Raw genomic sequence first — 20,659 nt, 5'->3', positions numbered from 1 at the left:
ATATGAGCGTGAATCCCAGAACGCAAAAAAAAATAAGTCTATTGGTTTTAAAACTTGAACATGAGCACAAACTACTGCTTCACTCATAATCTAGTACTTAGGCCCATATTTATCAAGCTCCGTACGGAGCGTGAAGGGTCGTGTTTCTGGCGAATCTTCAGACTCGCCAGAAACACAAGTTATGAAGCAGCGGTCTAAAGACCACTGCTCCATAACCCTGTCCGCCTGCTCTGAGCAGGCGGACAGGTATCGCCAGAAATCAACCCAGAAATCAACCCGATCGCAAGACCTTTGATAAAAAGAGGCCTTAGTGTTTAATGAATGCAATAGAAACAGGAAGTTAGTTTTTCCCATGCTCAGAAGAGGCAGAATACTAACATGTCAGCTCTCATAGCTCCCTGAGGGCAAGGGCTACAGTGAGAGTATCTAAGTGCTAATTGTGCAAGAAAAACAGTAAATCTGTTTTTGTGCGTGTTTACTTTGATTTAACATATTTGTTTTTACTAAAGGAGCACTGTTTCATATCCCTTTAACCTCTTAAGGACATATGACGGAATTTTTCCGTCATAAAACAATTGAGCAAACAGAAAGCTGTGTCCTTAAAGGGTTAAGCATCAAGTCCTAATGTTTGTTCTGGGACTTACAAGGGAACATGCATCTTGGCTACATTTATTTATCATAGAACCTATCCGCCTATGAACACGGCTATTTTTCATTGTTGTGCTGCAAACATTTATCACTGCACAAGTGGCCACTTTTGCAATGACGCCCCTTGCTCTTGCTCAATCAATTGCAAAAGAGCAGAGCCTGTCAATCACCCCAGTCAGATTAGTCTGGAGCACTGGTTTTCAAACCTGTGCTCAGGCCTCCCCAACAGTCCAGGTTTTCAGGATTAACTTGGATGAGAGCAGGTAAAATAACCATGTTTACTAACAGCTGATTGGTTCACCTTGGCTCTAGTTCAGATATCCTAAAAATGTTGCCTGTTAGTGAGGCCTGAGGACAGGAGTGATCCTAAACCACCAGCTCAGAGCTGGTGGAGTGGATAAGAAACAGCTGTCTTAGCTTTCAGCTGCAGGCTCCCTTATGCATCTGCAGTTTGATAAATCAAGCCCACTGTCGCTTTATTTTCCTCCTCATTTCAAGGATGTTTAAGATGATGAAATTCTATGAGATTCTGTACAAAATCCCACAAGCTCACAGTAACGCAAATGGTAAACTTGGCATTTCTTAGCATGCAGATGACAGTAAAAATAGTAGCTGATTGGTAACTGCCCACAGACCTTCTGCTCTGGTCAGCTGATCTTAGCTTTTAAATAAAATAAAGCCCAAGTATATATATATATATATATATATATATAAAATAAAACTTTTTCTCTCTCTCAGTTGCACCAGAGAAATTAAGAAACTATATTGGGTAACATATCCGTTTAAGTATCATCTGACTAACAAAAGCAGGCTTCATTCCATTTAATACCAACATTCTTGCCACGTGTATCAAATGTCCAATGATCTATTAATCCTTATTTTTGATCCTTGCCTACATTTTACAAAAAAAAAATATTGTTCGTAAAGGAGCTCTTAATAATTTAAAGGGACAGTCTACACCAGAATTTTTATTGTTTTAAAAGATAGATAATCCCTTTATTACCCATTCCTTAAATTTGCATAACCAACAGTTATATTAATACACTTTTTACCTCTGTGATTACATTGTATCTAAGCCTCTGCAAACTGCCCCCTTATTTCAGTTCTTTTGACAGACTTGCATTTTAGCCAATAAGTGCTGACTCCTAGGTAACTCCACGTGTGTGAGCACAATGTTATCTATACAACACACATGAACTAACACCCTCTAGTGGTGAAAAACTGTCAACATGAATTCAGATAAGAGGCGGCCTTCAAGGTCTAAGAAATTAGCTAATGAAACTTCAAGGTTTAGTTTTCAACTAAGAATACCAAGAGAACAAAGCAAAATTGGTGATAAAAGTAAACTGGAAAGTTGTTTAAAATGACATGCCCTATCTGAATCATGAAAGTTTATTTTGGACTAGACTGTCCCTTTAAGTCTGTTTTTACTTTTGGTAATATGCAGATTTTTGTATGAAACACACAAATTAATGTGTGTTGTGTAACATGATTTCTAAGATCAAATACAGTGAAGGTTTTTAGAAAAAAAAAAAAAAAAACAGAAAAACATGATTTACTCATCTTTGCCTGGGAATTATTGAAATAACAATCATTCCTTTTTTTTTTTTACTCAATACAGCTGTACAGTAATGCTTTCAACTTATCTATGTAATGCAGAACAGTGACTAAATGTGTACAAAGAAGACAGTACACCACAACCCATTACTTATATAATATAAATCCAATTGAATAACGGCAGATATATTGATATGTATCCTTTTACAACATTTATTTAGCGTATGCATAATGCAGAACAGTGCATAAATATATCTGCTACACACTTAGCGGAGTGACTGTGTAATTTGAAGAACAAACTTTGAAAGTGCACATAATGCATAACAGTATATATTTATACAACAGCAAATATTATACATGTGCTACATATGTATGTATTTACAGTGACCGGCTGCTGAAAACAAGCTAACATAGCCCGCTCAATTTAACCCCTCCCTGTGTACAACTGAAAGAGAAGGTGGCGAGAGAAGGACTCTGGAATCTCTGCCCTAGAGGTTGGAATTTAATGTTTTGAACTTGATCACAGGAGAATCATGTGAGTATGGGGTGCAGATTTTTGGAAAATGATAGGAAGGTGGGTGTGTCCTGTCTGTAGTCATTCTTCAACACAACACACAGAAAGATTTTTGTTTGTCAATTATAGTTGACACAAAGACTTAGGCCCTCCAGGCTTTGTGTTGCTAATACAAACTTTGTCTTCAAAGGCTTTAAAATTAACTTCTTAACTGCTGCATATCTGTTAAAAGGGACACTCAAGTCAAAATTAAACTTTCATGATTCAGATAGAGCCGCAATTTTAAACAACTTTCCAATTTACTTCCATTAACAAAATGTGCACAGTCTTTTTATATTTATACTTTTTGAGTCACAAGCTCCTACTGAGCATGTGCAAGAATTCACAGAATATACGTATATGCATTTGTGATTGGCTGATGGCTGTCACATGGTACAGGAGGAGAGGAAATAGACATAACTTTAAAAATTGTCTGAAAAAAAATCTACTACTCATTTGGGGTTTAGACTAAGTGCTATTGCATTGTCTTTTTAGCATGCATGTGTTTATTATGCAAATCTACTGTATTTACTGGTCCTAATATGTTGGTAGCTTTATATCTGACTTCCAATATATTAGAAGCCCTACTGGCATTGTTATTAGTAGACATGTGCGATTCGGTTCGATTCGGAAATTCGGAAAATTCGGAGAATCGGATCGAATCTCTGAATTAAAATAGTGCCGAATCTACCGAATAAATCCGAATTACTTCTGATTTATTTGGATTTATTCGGTAGATTCGGATGGCCATGGATTACACTAGTATTGCACAGTATATTAGGTTATATCACTCTGCTATGGGTTACACCTAATGTACAGTACATAATACTAGTCTAATCCCACCTAACACTTACCGAAATTCCGAATTTCCGAACCGAACCAAATCCAGATGAATTTATTCGAATCCGAATGAATCCGAAACAAATCCGAACCAAATTTATTCGAATCCGAATGAATCCGAAACAAATCCGAACCGAATTGATTCAAATTTTTCCGAATTCGAATCGCTCCGAACCGAAATTCGAAAAAATCTGAATCGATCTGAACCGAATTTTTTCGCCATGCACATGTGTAGTTATTAGATACATTAGCTCTAAATAAATAGCAGGTACTCAGATCTATATACAGTATATAAACAATAATTTAATAGAAACCCGTATTAATTTAACCCTTGATCTTTCAAAGGGATATATTGGAAAGAAGGATAGTAATTCTGCATTAAAATGACATTAAAAGGGACAGTAAAGTCAAAATTAAACTTACATTATTCATATAGAGCATGCAATTTTGAAGAACTTTCCAAATTACGTGTATTCTCATTTGCTTTGTTATTTAGGTACCTAGGTAGGCTCCAATATATTAGAAGCCCTACTGGCATTGTTATTAGTAGACATGTGCGATTCTTTTCGATTCAGAAATTCTGAAAATTCGGAGATTCGGATCGAATCGAATCTCCAAATTAAAATAGTGCCGAATCTACCGAATAAATCCGAATTACTTCAGATTTATTCGGTAGATTCGGATGGCCATGGATTACACTAGTATTGTACAGTATATTAGGTTATATCACTCTGCTATGGGTTACACCTAATGTACAGTACATAATACTAGTCTAATCCCACCTAACACTTACCGAAATTCCGAATTTCCGAACCGAATCGAAACAAATCCAGACGAATTTATTCGAATCCGACTGAATCCGAAACAAATCCGAAAACTAATTGATTCAAATTTTTCCGAATTCGAATCGCTCCGAAACGAAATTCGAAAAAAATCTGAATCGCTCCGAACCGAACCGAATTTTTTCGCCATGCACATGTGTAGTTATTAGATACATTAGCTCTAAATAAATAGCAGGTACTCAGATCTATATACAGTATATAAACAATAATTTAATAGAAACCCGTATTAATTTAACCCTTGATCTTTCAAAGGGATATATTGGAAAGAAGGATAGTAATTCTGCATTAAAATGACATTAAAAGGGACAGTAAAGTCAAAATTAAACTTACATTATTCATATAGAGCATGCAATTTTGAAGAACTTTCCAAATGACGTGTATTATCTCATTTGCTTTGTTATTTAGGTACCTAGGTAGGCTCCAATATATTAGAAGCCCTACTGGCATTGTTATTAGTAGACATGTGCGATTCGGTTCGATTCGGAAATTCGGAAAATTCTGAGATTCGGATCGAATCGAATCTTCGAATTAAAATAGTGCCGAATCTACCGAATAAATCCGAATTACTTCGGATTTATTTGGATTTATTCGGTAGATTCGGATGGCCATGGATTACACTAGTATTGTACAGTATATTAGGTTATATCACTCTGCTATGGGTTACACCTAATGTACAGTACATAATACTAGTCTAATCCCACCTAACACTTACCGAAATTCCGAACCGAATCGAACCAAATCCAGACAAATTTATTTGAATCCGAATGAATCCGAAACAAATCCGAACCAAATTTATTCGAATCCGAATGAATCTGAAACAAATCCGAACTGAATTGGTTCAAATTTTTCCGAATTCGAATCGCTCCGAACCGAAATTCGAAAAAATCTGAATTGATCCGAACCGAACCGAATTTTTTCGCCATGTACATGTGTAGTTATTAGATACATTAGCTCTAAATAAATAGCAGGTACTCAGATCTATATACAGTATATAAACAATAATTTAATAGAAACCCGTATTAATTTAACCCTTGATCTTTCAAAGGGATATATTGGAAAGAAGGATAGTAATTCTGCATTAAAATGACATTAAAAGGGACAGTAAAGTCAAAACTAAACTTACATTATTCATATAGAGCATGCAATTTTGAAGAACTTTCCAAATGACGTGTATTATCTCATTTGCTTTGTTATTTAGGTACCTAGGTAGGCTCAGGAGCAGCAATACACTACTGGGAGCTAGCTGCTGATTGTTGGCTGCACATTTATGCCTCTTGTCATTGACTCACTCTATATGTTCTACTCCCAGTAGAGCATTGCTGCTCCTTCAACAAAGGATTCCAAGAGAATGAAGCAAATCTGATAATAGAAGTAAATTGGAAAGTTGTTTAAAATTGTATGTCCTATTTGAATATTGAAATAGGGTTTCTTTTCCCTTTATACACTTTGAGAGTGTTACTATATTAAAGGGACACTGAACTCAAATTTTTTCTTTCATGATTCAGATACAGCATAACATTTTAAGCAACTTTCTAATTTACTCCTATTATCATTTTTTTTTTGTTATCTTGGTATCTTTATTTGAAAAAGAAGGCATGTAAGCGTTTTTTTGGTTCAGTACTCTGGACAGCACGTTTTTATTGGTGGATGAATTTATCCACCAATCAGCAAGAACAACCCAGGTTGTTCACCAAAAATGGGCCGGCATCTAAACTTACATTCTTGCATTTCAAATAAAGATACCAAGTGAATGAAGAAAATTTGATAATAGGAGTAAATTAGAAAGTTGCTTAAAATTTCATGCTCTTTCTGAATCACAAAAGTGTTCAGTGTCTCTTTAAGGGTTTGTATTAAATGGAAAAAAATGCAATAACCAGCTATATTTAGCCATGAAACAGAAGTGCATTACTATGGACTAGATTACGAGTGGAGCGCTATTTAGCGCTCCCACTTGCAAGTCAACTTCGCTAGACTGAGGGTTTTTGCGCAAGTCGGGTTGCGCTTGTATTACCAGTTTGAAAATAAAAAGTTTTCGCACAGGTGTTAAACCGATGCGCAAAAAAAATATCACAACTTCATTAACTTCTTCTCCCATTGGGGCCGATTAATTATGCTGCAAATTCAGCAGTTTCCACACTAACCTTCAGGCTCGTCGGAAACATAAGTTAAGAAGCAGCGGTCATAAGACATTAAGCAGTAAATAAATCATGATTTATTCATATATAATGATGTATTAAAAGCAAAGATTAGACTAAAAAATGATATGCAGGAAATAAGTACCGTATAACGTTTGGTCTCTATAAAATAAAGGGCAATGCCGTGTTGTAATCTGTTTCCCTATGTATAAAAGCCTTTTAGCATATTTCTATTGATGAGGCCAAATAGAACCAGTTATAAATGAGTTAAAGGGACACTGAACCCAAATTTTTTCTTTCGTGATTCAGATAGAGCATGACATTTTAAGCAACTTTCTAATTTACTCCTATTATGAAATTTTATTCATTCTCTTGGTATCTTTATTTGAAATGCAAGAATCTAAGTTTAGATGTTGGCCCATTGTTGGTGAACAACCTGGGTTGTTCTTGCTGATTGGTGGATACATTTATCCACCAATAAAAAAGTGCTGTCCAGCGTAGATGCCTTCTTTTTCAAATAAAGATAGCAAGAGAACAAAGAAAAAATGATAATAGGAGTAAATTAGAAAGTTGCTTAAAATGTCATGCTCTATCTGAATCACAAAAGAAAAAATTTGGGTTCAGTGTCCCTTTAATGCCAGTCGGAGTGCACGGATAACACATGGCCTTACTACAAGTGTCAGGGTTTAAAATGGTTTGAGACGATTCTCAGAGCAATAATGTTCCATTCGCAGCTTTCTTGTTAGCCTGTCACTAAGCACCCACATTAAACTATACAGTTTTACCCCCTAAACCGCCGCTCCGGGAGCCCCCTGCACCTAAATAAACTTATTACCCCCTAAACCGCCGCTCCCGGACCCCGCCGCCACTATAATAAAGTTATTAACCCCTAAACCGCCGCTCCCGGACCTTGCCGCAACTATAATAAATATATTAACCCCTAAACCGCCGCTCCCGAACCCCGCCGCCACTATAATAAAGTTATTAACCCCTAAACTGCCGCTCCCGGACCCCGCAGCAACTATAATAAATATATTACCCCTAAACCGCCGCTCCCGGACCTCGCCGCCACTATAATAAAGTTATTAACCCCTAAACCACCGCTCCCGGACCCCTCCGCCACTATAATAATTATATGAACCACTAAACCTCCGCTCCTGGACCCCGCCGCCACCTTCATTATACCTATTAACCCCTAATCTGCCGCCCCCTATACCGCCGCCACCTACATAAAGTTATTAACCCCTATCCTGCTGATCCCGGACCCCGCTGCAAAAAAATTAATTGTTTAACCCCTAAACCGCTGCACCCAGAGCCCGCCGCTACCTACATTACATTTATTAACCCCTATCCTGCCCCCCTACACCGTCGCCACCTACATTACATTGATTAACCCCTAATCTACCCCCCTACACCGCTGCCACTATATTAAATGAATTAACCCCTAAACCTAAATCTAAATCTAACCCTAACACCCCCTAACTTAAATATTATTTAAATTAATCTAAATAAATATTCCTATAATTAAATAAATTATTCCTATTTAAAACTAAATACTTACCTATAAAATAAACCCTAAGATAGCTACAATATAATTAATAATTACATTGTAGCTATTTTAGGGTTTATTTTTATTTTACAGGCAAGTTTGTATTTATTTTAACTAGGTACAATAGCTATTAAATAGTTATTAACTATTTAATAGCTACTTAGCTAAAATAACTACAAAAGTACCTGTAAAATAAATCCTAACCTAAGTTACAATTACACCTAACACTACACTATCATTAAATAAATTAAATTAATTAACTACAATGATCTAAAATAAAATACAATTAACCCCTTAATGACCACAGCACTTTTCCATTTTCTGTCCGTTTGGGACCAAGGCTATTTTTACATTTCTGCAGTGTTTGTGTTTAGCTGTAATTTTCCTCTTACTCATTTACTGTACCCACATATATTATATACCGTTTTTCTCGCCATTAAATGGACTTTCTAAAGATACCATTATTTTCATCATATCTTATAATTTACTATAAAAAGAATTATAAAATATGAGGAAAAAAATGGAAAAAAACACACTTTTTCTAACTTTGACCCCCAAAATCTGTTACATATCTACAACCACCAAAAAACACCCATGCTAAATAGTTTCTAAATTTTGTCCTGAGTTTAGAAATACCCAATGTTTAAATCTTCTTTGCTTTTTTTGTAAGTTATAGGGCCATAAATACAAGTAGCACTTTGCTATTTCCAAACCATTATTTTTAAAAATTAGCGCTAGTTACATTAGAACACTAATATCTTTCAGGAATCTCTGAATATCCATTGACATGTATATATTTTTTTTAGTAGACATCCCAAAGTATTGATCTAGGCCCATTTTGGTTTATTTCATGCCATCATTTCGCCGCCAAATGCGATTAAATACAAAATATCGTTCACTTTTTCACTAATTTTTTCACAAACTTTTGGTTTCTCACTGAAATTATTTACAAACAGCTTGTGCAATTATGGCTTAAATGGTTGTAAATTCTTCTCTGGGATCCCCTTTGTTCAGAAATAGCAGACATATATGGCTTTGGCATTGCTTTTTAGCAATTAGAAGGCTGCTAAATGCCACTGCGCACTACACGTGTATTATGCCCAGCAGTGATGGGGTTAATTAGGGAGCATGTAGGGAGCTTTTAGAGGTAATTTTAGCTTTAGTGTAGTGTAGTACACAACCCCAAGTATTGATCTAGGCCAATTTTGGTATATTTCATGCCACCATTTCACCGCCAAATGCGATCAAATTAAAAAAACGTAAAATTTTTCACAATTTTAAGTTTATCACTGAAATCATTTACAAACAGCTTGTGCAATTATGGCACAAATGGTTGTAAATGCTTCTCTGGGATCCCCTTTGTTCAGAAATAGCAGACATATATGGCTTTGGCATTGCTTTTTGGTAATTAGAAGGCCGCTAAATGCCACTGCGCACCACACGTGTATTATGCCCAGCAGTGAAGGGGTTAATTATGTAGCTTGTAGGGAGCTTGAAGGGTTAATTTTAGCTTTAGTGTAGTGTAGTAGACAACCCAAAGTATTGATCTAGGCCCATTTTGGTATATTTCATGCCACCATTTCACCGCCAAATGCGATCAAATAAAAAAAAACGTTCCCTATTTCACAAACTTTAGGTTTCTCGCTGAAATTATTTACAAACAGCTTGTGCAATTATGGCACAAATGGTTGTAAATGCTTCTCTTGGATCCCCTTTGTTCAGAAATAGCAGACATATATGTCTTTGGCGTTGCTTTTTGGTAATTAGAAGGCCGCCAAATGCCGCTGCGCATCACATGTGTATTATGGCTAGCAGTGATGGGGTTAATTATGTAGCTTGTAGGGAGCTTGCAGGGTTAATTTTAGCTTTAGTGTAGAGCTCAGCCACCCACCTGAAACATCAGACCCCCTGATCCCTCCAAAACAGCTCTATTCCCTCCCCCACCCCACAATTGTCCCCGCCATCTTAAGTACTGGCAGAAACTCTGCCAGTACTAAAATAAAAGCTATATTTGGTTTTTTTGGGGGGTTTTCTTAGCATATTTACATATGCTACTGTGTAGGATCCCCCCTTAGCCCCCAACCTCACTGATCCCCCACCAAACAGATCTCTAACCCTCCCCCTCTGCCTTAATGGGCGCCATCTTGGGTACTGGCAGCTGTCTGCCAGTACCCAGTTTAGTAAAAAAAGTGTTTTTTTTTAATTTAATTGCCCTTTTCTATACTGTAGCTTCCCCCCCCCCCCAGATCAACCCCCCACCCCTTCCAGATCCCTTAGATGATTTATTTATTTTTTTAAATGTTTTTTTTTTTTTTTACTTTTATTAACCTTTATTTTTCTGCAGTGTAGCGGTTCCCTCCCGCTCCGTGTATGCGCCCGCCCGCCGCCCCCCGTGCACGCGCGCGCTCCCGTGAGCGCTCCCGTCTGTCCCGCCCCCGATCCCGCCCCCTCCACTTCATTCGGCACATCGATGGCCGCCCACCAGCCTCCCAGACTTGCTCCCACCCACCGATACCGGCCATGATGTCCGGTGCAGAGAGGGCCACAGAGTGGCTCTCTCTGCATCGGATGGCCAAGGGGGGTTATTGCAGGATGCCTCGATATCGAGGCATCACTGCAATAACCGGAAAGCAGCTGGAAGCGAGCAAGATCGCTTCCAGCTGTTTCCAGACCAAGGACGTACGCCACACGTCCTCGTCAATAACTGTAATTTTTTTGAGGATGTGTGGCGTACGTCCTTGGTCATTAAGGGGTTAAATAAACCAAACTATATTACAATAAAAAACAAACACTAAATTACAGAAAATAAAAAAAAATTACAAGAATTTTAAACTAATTACACCTAATCTAAGCCCCCTAATAAAATAAAAAAAGCCCCCCAAAATAATAAAATTCCCTACCCTAAACTAAATTACAAATAGCCCTTAAAAGGGCCTTTTGCGGGGCATTGCCCCAAAGTAACCAGCTCTTTTACCAGCCCTTAAAAGGGCTTTTTGCGGGGCATTGCCCAAAAGTAATCAGCTCTTTTACCTGTAAAAAAAATACATACAATAACCCCCCCAACATTACAACCCACCACCCACACACCCCTACTCTAAAACCCACCCGATCCCCCCTTAAATAAACCTAACACTACCCCATTGAAGATCACCCTACCTTGAGCCGTCTTCACCCAACCGGGCCGAACTCTTCATCCGATGCGGGCACAAGTGGTCCTTCAGCCGGGCAGAAGTCTTCATCCGATTAGGGCAGAAAAGGTCCTCCATCCAGCAGAAGTCTTCATCCAAGCGGCATCTTCTATCTTCATTCTGGCGGTGATGAGCGGCTCCATCTTGAAGACCTCCGGCGCGGAACATCCTCCTCGGCCGACGGACTAACGCCGAATGACGGTTCCTTTAAATGACGTCATCCAAGATGGCGTCCCTCGAATTCCGATTGGCTGATAGGATTCTATCAGCCAATCGGAATTAAGGTAGGAAAAATCCGATTGGCTGAAGTCCGGTGGATCGTATGTTACGTCACTAGATTCTACTTTTGCCGGGCTGTAGGGCTTGATAACTACGGCGAATCAGCCTCGCCACAAATACGCTGCGGTATTCCAGCGTATTTGCGGTTGACGGCTTGATAACTAGAGGCCTTTGAGTAAAGAAAAACTTAGGTATGCATCGTATAACATTTTCTTTCTCACAGTTTCAATATGGATAAATCAGAATTTATGTTGAGTAACATGCTCCTTTAAGTTGTTTGATGGATAAAGGGATAAGCCCAGTATCTTGAAGAAACACTTTGCTAGGCTCTGGTATTTAAACAGATAAAGGCAGTGTGTTGTCCTTTAAATAAAACCCCTTTCCTTTCAATTTCCCTAGCAATTTCCTAAAGTGTTTTCCAGTCTGGAATATATTAGCGAGGGAGCTGTAGATGTTTATTGAACTGAGAAGGAATGGGATTCTGGGAATGGCTACCACATAGCAGTAAGACTGTCTTATAAACTCAAGCTTATTAAAATGGCTGCCAAAGTTAATGCAATGTTGAAACGGTTACTATATTATTATTAGGTTTTACTTGTAAAGCTTATTGTATTATGTATTGCTGTGAGTAAGCGTGTTCACAATACAGGACAAATACATAGTGATACAAATAAAAAGACAGTACAAATGAATAGAGCCTTTACAATATAAATTGATACAGGAGAAGAGCCATGTTTCAAAAAATGCTGCAGTCCAACAACATATCCATAAACATTATAAGTTCTTGTATTATCACTCACTCTTCTCTACAAGCTCTCTCATACATTAACCTTTACCTACTGACACCAATGCATTTTAACACCTTAACGACCAGCGACATACCATGTACCATGTAACCTGGAGAGAGGTTGTAATAGCAATGTCTTGCCGCACTACTATGGCCAAAAAACACTTAAAGGGACAGTCTACACCAGAATTTTTATTGTTTTAAAAGATAGATAATCCCTTTATTACCCATTCCCCAGTTTTGCATAACCGACACAGTTATAATAATATACGTTTTACCTCTGTGATTACCTTGTATCTAAGCCTCTGAAAACTGCCCCTTTTTTCAGTTCTTTTGACAGACTTGCAGTCTAGCCAATCAGTGCCTGCTCCTAGATAACTTCTCGTGCACAAGCACAGTGTTATCTATATGAAATACGTGAACTAACACCCTCTAGTGGTGAAAAACTGTTAAAATGCAATCTGAAAGAGGTGGGCTTCAAGGTCTAAGAAATTAGCATATGAACCTCCTAGGTTAAGCTTTCAACTAAGAATACCAAGAGAACAAAGCAAAATTGGTGATAAAAGTAAATTGGAAAATTGTTTAAAATTACATGCTCTATCTGAATCATGAAAGTTTATTTTGGCCTAGACTGTCCCTTTAAGTGGTTAATATATATATATATATATACACACACACATACTGTGTGTATATATATATATATATATATATATATATATATAACTGTATATATACTGTATATATATATATATATATATATATATATATATATATTTATTTATATGTATGAGTGCAATCCACTTGTAATCTAGCTAAAAGTGTTAGTGTAATTGATCAATGAGGAGAAAGAATAAAAGCACGCTCATAACAGAAATGTTTCTTTCAAATATAATAGTGTATGCAGGATGTTAAACTGGTCTGTGTTTCAAAGAACCTTTGTCCATGAGCAAGAAAAAATAATCTGAAACATTACTGTGACAAATGTAGTAATTCTTTAAATTCAAATTTTCCTCTCAGTGCAACTGTATCATGCTATTAAATGCACATTTGAACTTGGCAGTAGGACCTAGCAGTCTGCACATTTATATTAGCAAATTATTTTGTCCTGTACTCATCAATTTTGTAGCATTTCCAAAAGTACAAAATAATTGCTGATTACTGATAGAAATAGTAAAACATTGCTCTTTTTTTAAAGATACAAAACAGAGAGAATATAAATAAATACTACAACACAAAAGTACATTTTTCAAACAATAAACATTATTCCGGACTAAATAATCTTACATGTTTCCCAAGCCCAGGTACTCCCAATAGGGATAGATTATGAAGCCGATTTAATAAAGGCCGAATGGCCCCTAATCGCCCTGTTTCCGTGCGAGCCATCAAGCTCACCGGAAACAGGAGTTAAGAAGCAGCGGTCTTAAGACCGCTGCTCCTTAACTCATCCGCTGCCTCTGAGGCTGCGGACAAAAATCCGCCCGATCTCATGCTATCGGGTTGATTGACACTCCTGCTAGCGGCCGATTGGCCGTGAATCTGCAGGGGGCTGCATTGCACAAGCAGTTCACCAGAACTGCTTGTGCATTGTTAAATGCCAACAGCGTATGCTACAGCGAATCATGTCCGCCAGACATTGATAAATCGATCCCTATGAGTGGCGCGGTAACAGTTGCGAAAAGGGGTTTATCACGGCTCTTTGCGAGTGTTAGAAGTAGCGAGTAAACGCGTTTGCTTGAGTGCAATTGAATTTAATGTGCATTTAACAAAACACATAAAAATACATTTATAAGTACAGTTACCCTCATAATAACATAATCTTAAAAAATTGCAATAAAAAGTTATAAGGGCTCAAAGATATTCAAAGTTTGGCTTCTAGTGCCCTACGGGTTAGTGCTCATGCGAAAAACTTTTCACTTTCAACTTCTAATATGCGCATTACCTGATGCACGCAAAAAGCTTACTTCTAGCTGAGTTAGCGCGCGAGCAGGTGTTAGAGAAAAAAAAGCTGCAAAGGGCTTTAACATAGAGATACATACATATAAATGTGTATGTATGTATGTATGTATGTATGTATGTATGCATGTATGTATGTATGTATATATATATATATAGTGCCCTCCACTTATATTGGCACCCTTGGTAAATATGAGCAAAGAAGGCTGTGAAAAATTTTCTTTATTGTTAAACCTTTTAATCTTTTGTTTAAAAAATACACAGGTTTATCCCCAAAAAAAATTATATTTGTAAAATACATGTGTGCCACAATTATTGGCACCCCTATGAATTCATATGGGAAAAAGTATTTTTATTTTACCTTTTTTCAGTACATCTGGGTGACTAGGAACAGGAAATTGTTTAACCATGACTTGCTGTTTCACATGGGGTATAAATATGAGGTAACACATTGAGGCCTATTTATCATAGGTCTTGCGGACCTGATCCGACAGTGAGGATCAGGTCCGCAAAACCTCGCTGAATGCGGAGAGCAATACGCTCTTGTGAGCTGCTGGTGCAAGGCTGCCCCCTGCAGATTCGCGGCCAATGGGCCGCCAGCAGTGGGATGTCAATCAACCCGATCGGGTTGAATTCCGGCGATGTCTGTCCGCCTGCTCAGAGCAGGCGGACAGGGTTATGGAGCAGCGGTCTTTAGACCACTGCTTCATAACTGCTGTTTCTGGTGAGCCTGCAGGCTCGCCAGAAACATGGGGCATCAAGCTCTGTTCGGAGCTTGATAGATAGGCCCCATAGGCTAAATTCCCTTAGTCATTCATCACAATGGGTAAGACCAAGGAATATAGCTGTGACATGCAACAAAAGGTTGTTGAGCTTCACAAAATGTGAATTGGCTATAAGAAAATAGCAAAAGCATTAAAAATGCCAATTTCCACTATCAGGGCAATAATTAAAAAGTTCCATTCAACTGCAAATTAATCAACCTGGAAGAGGACGTGTGTATATATTGTGTCTCAACAAACTATGAAGAGGATGGTTCGAGTGGCCAAAATATCTCCAAGGATCACAGCTGGAGAATAGCAGAAGTTAGTTGCATCTTGGTGTCAAAATGTCTCTAAACCTACAACCAGACATCACCTACATCACCACAAGTTGGTTGGAACGGTTTCAAGAAAAAAAGCATCTGCTCTCATCCAAAAACAAACTCAAGCATCTTCAGTTTGCCAGACACAACTGGAACTTCATATGGAATCAGGTTCTATGGTCAGATAAAACCAAAATAGAGATTTTTGGCAAAAAAAATGGGTGGGTTTGGTGTACACAGAAAGGTAGCCATATGGAAAAGTATCTCATGCTCATGGTTAAAATAGGTGGCTCTTTAATATTTTGGGGCTGTTTTGTCTGCCAGAGGACATGGACATTTTGTTAGGTTACATGACATCATGGACTCAAACAGATATTAAATGAACACCTGACAGAAAGCTTAAAATGGCCTGTGGTTGGATCTTCCAGCAGGACAATGATCCAAAGCATACATCAAAATCAACAAAAAATTGGTTTACTGACAACAAAGTCAATTTCCTGCCATGGCCATCCCAGTCCCCTGACTTGAACCCCATAGAAAGCCTGTGGGGTGATATGAAGAGGAGCGTCCACTAACATCAACCTCGAAATTTGAAGGATCTGTAGAGATTCTGTATGGTGGAATGGTCTAAGATCCCTTGCCATTAATTCTCTAACCTCATAAGGCATTATAGTAGAAGACTCAGAGCTGATTTCTTGGCAAAGTGAGGTAGCACAAAATATTGACTAAAATGGTGCCAAAAATTCTGTGTGCCACATATATTTTACTAAAAATGTTTAGGGGATTTACCTGTGTTGTGTTTGCAATTATTTGACATCCATGAGATTATTTGTGTGTATTTTTTTAACAAAAGATCAAAAGGTTAAACAATAAAGATCATTTTTCACAGCCTTCTTTGCTCATATTTACCAAAGGGTGCCAAAATTTGGAGAGGGCACTATATATATATATAAACCATCAAATGAAAAAGAAAGTACACGCTCTTTGGATTCTATGGTTTTATGTATCAGGACAAAATAACAATCATCTGGCCCTTAGCAGGTTTTTAAATTAAGTAAATACAACCTCAGATGAACAACAACACATGACATATTACATTGTGTGATGATTTATTTAACAAAAATAATGCCAAAATGGAGAAGCCATGTGTGAAAAACGAAGTACACCAAACACTGTGCCACACACTCCTGAGCTGTTTTTGAGGCCTGGAGTAGCTCCTTGTGGAATAAAAAGTTCGGGAAGCTACCGGCACGAGAGAAGTAGGTGCTTTGGGAAAGACTTTAAAGCCATTTTGATTCTAATAAAGTTAAATAATGTGCACCAAGCATAAATACACACTTCCCCTCAGGCTCCCCTGCTTAACCCGAGTGTCCTCTATTGAACTGCAAATTGCACTGAGCAGTTAGCGGTTTTCTTAAAGGAGCAGGCACCATTTTCTACAAAGTGCCATAATTATGTTACCAGATCTACCAGAGGGCTGTGAAGAGCATCAGTCTTACTTGTCTATGTCACTGATAAGAATAGGCTAGCTGTATGCAGGTGAAGTTTGCACAAAAATCACAATAGACATTTAACTGACAAAAAAAAAGTAATAATTACTAAACAAGAGGCAAAAAACAAGTTAAATTGTAGTGAAAACATTTCAGTTTAATTTGTATTGGTTGCAAACTGAGATTTTATATCAGTCCCAGGTGCTAAGCTGTTAACTTTATCCCAGGGAGTCTCATTAATTTCTATGGAAGGCATCTCTTATCCCTTTGAGACTTCCAGCTTCCACCCTTTTTCATGTAGAATTTCGGTGAGTTCAGTCCCTGTGAAGTCTGCACTATAATTTCTTTCCAAACTAGAGAATCTTTGACCATCGGGTCCATGGGAAGTAAAAATAATAATTGATCAAAATGCAGTACATTTTATAAGAACCATCTCCTGTATAAAGTTTATTTATTTAAAAAACAATTAGTAAAGTAGGAGAAGCAATGACAGTTCTAGGGTGCTGGAGGATGGAAGTACCTATCAGCCATAGAGTCTTAGTAGACTGGTAAAATCTGAGGTCCTAAATGAGCATAAAATACACAAGGACTTCAGACAGTAGGGCTTGATCTAAGATCCCATGTGTGCATAAGGCTGACAGAAGTTGCAGGCTCATGTGATGAGGTGTAGATATGAAGACAGCTGCTGTACCTATTAAACCCTGAATATAGTCCTAACAGGTGATCTCTCATTTCTAAGACAATCAAATTGTCAGGATGTCAGGAACAGGCCAAATTTGACACCAGATGAACAGAAAAAAAACATCAACCCCCAGGGAATATCCGGAAAAATAGTCAACAGCCAATCAAAAGTTCAATGCCAACCAAATGTCTCAGCAGAAGGAGCAGACAAAGGAATAGTCAAAACTTTTGTTCCAAACGTCAGCTATCAGTTTATCAGTACACAGTTCAAGGCACATCACTCTGGGCTGAGTTACTGTAAGTTAACCTTGTTCCTGAAGCTTACTTACCTGCCTTGTACCTGCATATGCTCTCCTGGCTCCTGAAAGCCAAGCATACTTACCCGATACCTGTGTATGCTCACCTTGTTCCAGAGACCAAGCATACTTACTTTGTACCTGCGTATGCTCTCCTTGTTTCTGAAGCTGTATCTACATGGTATTCCATGACAGTCTCGTAAACAGTAGTCATTGGGAATCCTGTGCCTGCTGAGTATCCTGTGTCTACTATGCCAGTGACAGCTTTCCCCAAAACAGCTGTGGCTGCTGTACCTACCTTGTATTCCGTGACAGTCTCACCAACAGTACTCGTTGGGTATCCTGTGCTTGCTCAGTATCCTGTGTCTACTATACCAGTGACAGCTTTCCCCGAACCAGCTGTGCCTGTTGTAGCTACCTGGTATCCCATGACAGTCTCACCAACAGTATCCGCTGGGTATCCTGTGCCTGCTGCCGATCCTGTGTCTACTATATCAATAACAGCCTTTCTCAAACCAGCTGTGCCTGCTGTATCTACCTGGTACCCTATGACAGTCTCACCCTCTATACCATTAGGTGTATTGCACAATTCAGGTATCAGTATCCACTGGACTTTGTTACTGCAACCTACTAAAGTATTCTGAAACTTGAATAAGACTTTAGTGTTCTGCATTGGGCCTATATTCAACTTGCTGTTTCTGAAATCTTCAATTTAAACTACCAACTATTCAAGTATTCTGAGTTCCACACTCCCTAACTTCTTTTACATAATTTACATATATAGCCCAGTGACTGTGTAGCTCTGTAAAGGAACAGTGGGAGTTGCATATTAGCAGAGGAAGCCTGAATACTTTGGCGCTAAACAAATCAGATCAGACATTTTAATGCACACATTGCACCCCAGGCCGTCAGCCACACTAATTCGCAGCCCCAGGTTCCGAAAAAAAAAGTCCAACCACTTACTAACAAAACCCACAAACAGATTTCCTGTACCAAAGTGACAGACAACCATTCCAATAATGCTTAAAGGGACACAAAACCCACATTTTTTCTTTAATGATTAAGATAGAGCATGCAATTTTAAGCATTTAGCAAACAATCAGCAGGCACTACCCAGGTGCTGAACCAAAAATAGGCAGGTTCCTATGCATACATTCCTGCTTTTTCAAATAATGATAGGTAGAGAACAAATACAAAGTTAAAATAGGAGTAAATTGGAAAGTTGCTTAAAATCGCATGCTCTATCTGAACCATGAAAGAAGAAATGTGGGTTTTGTGTCCCTTTAAGACCCACACCTATAGGACTTACTGTACTATGAATACCTGTCAAACCAATCTCCTAACCATGACAACTCCCCTACCAGACCACCCCACACACATGACTTCCACCCTTTTTCCCCCCTAAACACACATATATGAACACACACACTAGATTTCCCCCCCCAAATCTATGTGCCTACTTTAGGCTAGATTACAAGTGGAGTGCAATATATCGCTTTCGCAAAAGTGTTATTTACACTACACTGAGAAATACCAGCGCATGCAAATCTGCTCTGGTATCACAAGCTCAGCACAATGCGAACGCAAGCTCCAAAGGGAGCCTCGTTCTTATGCTGTCAGACACGGCATGAATATATGCATATATATTTACTGGCAACACACAATTCCGTAGGCCGCAATGTAAAGGCACTTTCAGTGCTGTTTTCTTTTCTTCTAACACCCCACACCGCCAACTTTAGCCCCTAAAAAATGCCTGGTGAAGTTATTTTAAAAAAATGCAACAATTTTTATTTTTTTAATAAAATACACACTACTGTAGATCTGATCTCTGGTTACAGTAGCAATAACCGGCCACTTGTAATGGCTGGTTATTTATCTCGCACCCACAAATGGGCAAATTTGCCCGTTTGCGGGCGCATTATAAATTAGTGCTCTACTTGTAATCTGGCCCTTTATCTTTCATTCCACAGTCCATGAGGGCCTTCAATATTTGATTAAAAAAAGAACCAATCAAGAATTAGGGAAGGGCTCATGAGTAATCACTCCTTCTCCTTCGTGTTTTTTTCCATGGTTGCTAGTCCTTGAGGGTGAAAATTGCATTGTGGAATCATTCATTTTGTTTATTTTATTTTTTAAATTAGATTGTTACAGGGGGTCCAAGGGAAGGTGCAGTGTGCTAGAGGCTCTTTGTGCTATGTATAGTCTACTTTTGGGAGATCTCTTGTCTAGAAGTTGGTCTTGAGTTGAGGGTTCATGTTGGATCCTTAGTGTAGGAGGTATTGTGTAAGAGGAATGCAGTAATAGTATTTGGGGTTGTGATGGGTGGGAGTATTTGAATTGGAAGTGTCTTTTTTGCAGGAGATCGTCGTGGGTACAGTATCCAAGGACTTAGTGACTTAGGTGCTAGGTTCCATGGAGTTATTACCATGGGCACCTTTGTTATCCAAAGAGTTTGGGTTATATTTACTCAAATAAGAGAATATTCGAGGTATGTGGGTTAAACAGGGTAAATGCATAAACCAGTTTTATTTTAACCACATTATGTTTTATATAGCCTGAACACTTTAATAAACATGTAGGGAAAGGGTTACAATATGTGGCTGGATAAAGCAGCTGGAGTTCATGCCAATATCTGTTAGATAACAAATTAATTTACCAACATTTTATATTTGAGGGATATATGAAGTTGAAAGATACTTTGACTTGGGTTCTGGGTTCTATGGAGTTCATTTATTGTAGATTATAATATCAATTGGATCTGAGAGTGCAGATTTTAA

The 20,659-nt window shown here is 38.2% G+C and overlaps 1 protein-coding gene across 1 annotated transcript in view; it reads left to right on the top strand.

Moving 5' to 3' along the window:
* Positions 1-2,719: 2,719 nt before the first annotated feature.
* C3H1orf216 (chromosome 3 C1orf216 homolog) overlaps positions 2,720-20,659 on the top strand; it is a 102,497-nt gene continuing 84,557 nt past the window's right edge. The window contains exon 1 of the mRNA XM_053707003.1: positions 2,720-2,740. The gene's annotated coding sequence lies outside the window, so the exon portion shown is untranslated. The remainder of the gene's footprint in view (positions 2,741-20,659) is intronic.

Source organism: Bombina bombina, chromosome 3 (assembly GCF_027579735.1).
Source record: "Bombina bombina isolate aBomBom1 chromosome 3, aBomBom1.pri, whole genome shotgun sequence".
NCBI lineage: Eukaryota > Metazoa > Chordata > Amphibia > Anura > Bombinatoridae > Bombina > Bombina bombina.
Note: the sequence above shows the minus strand (reverse complement) of the source record. Positions and strands in the feature narration are given on the sequence as shown.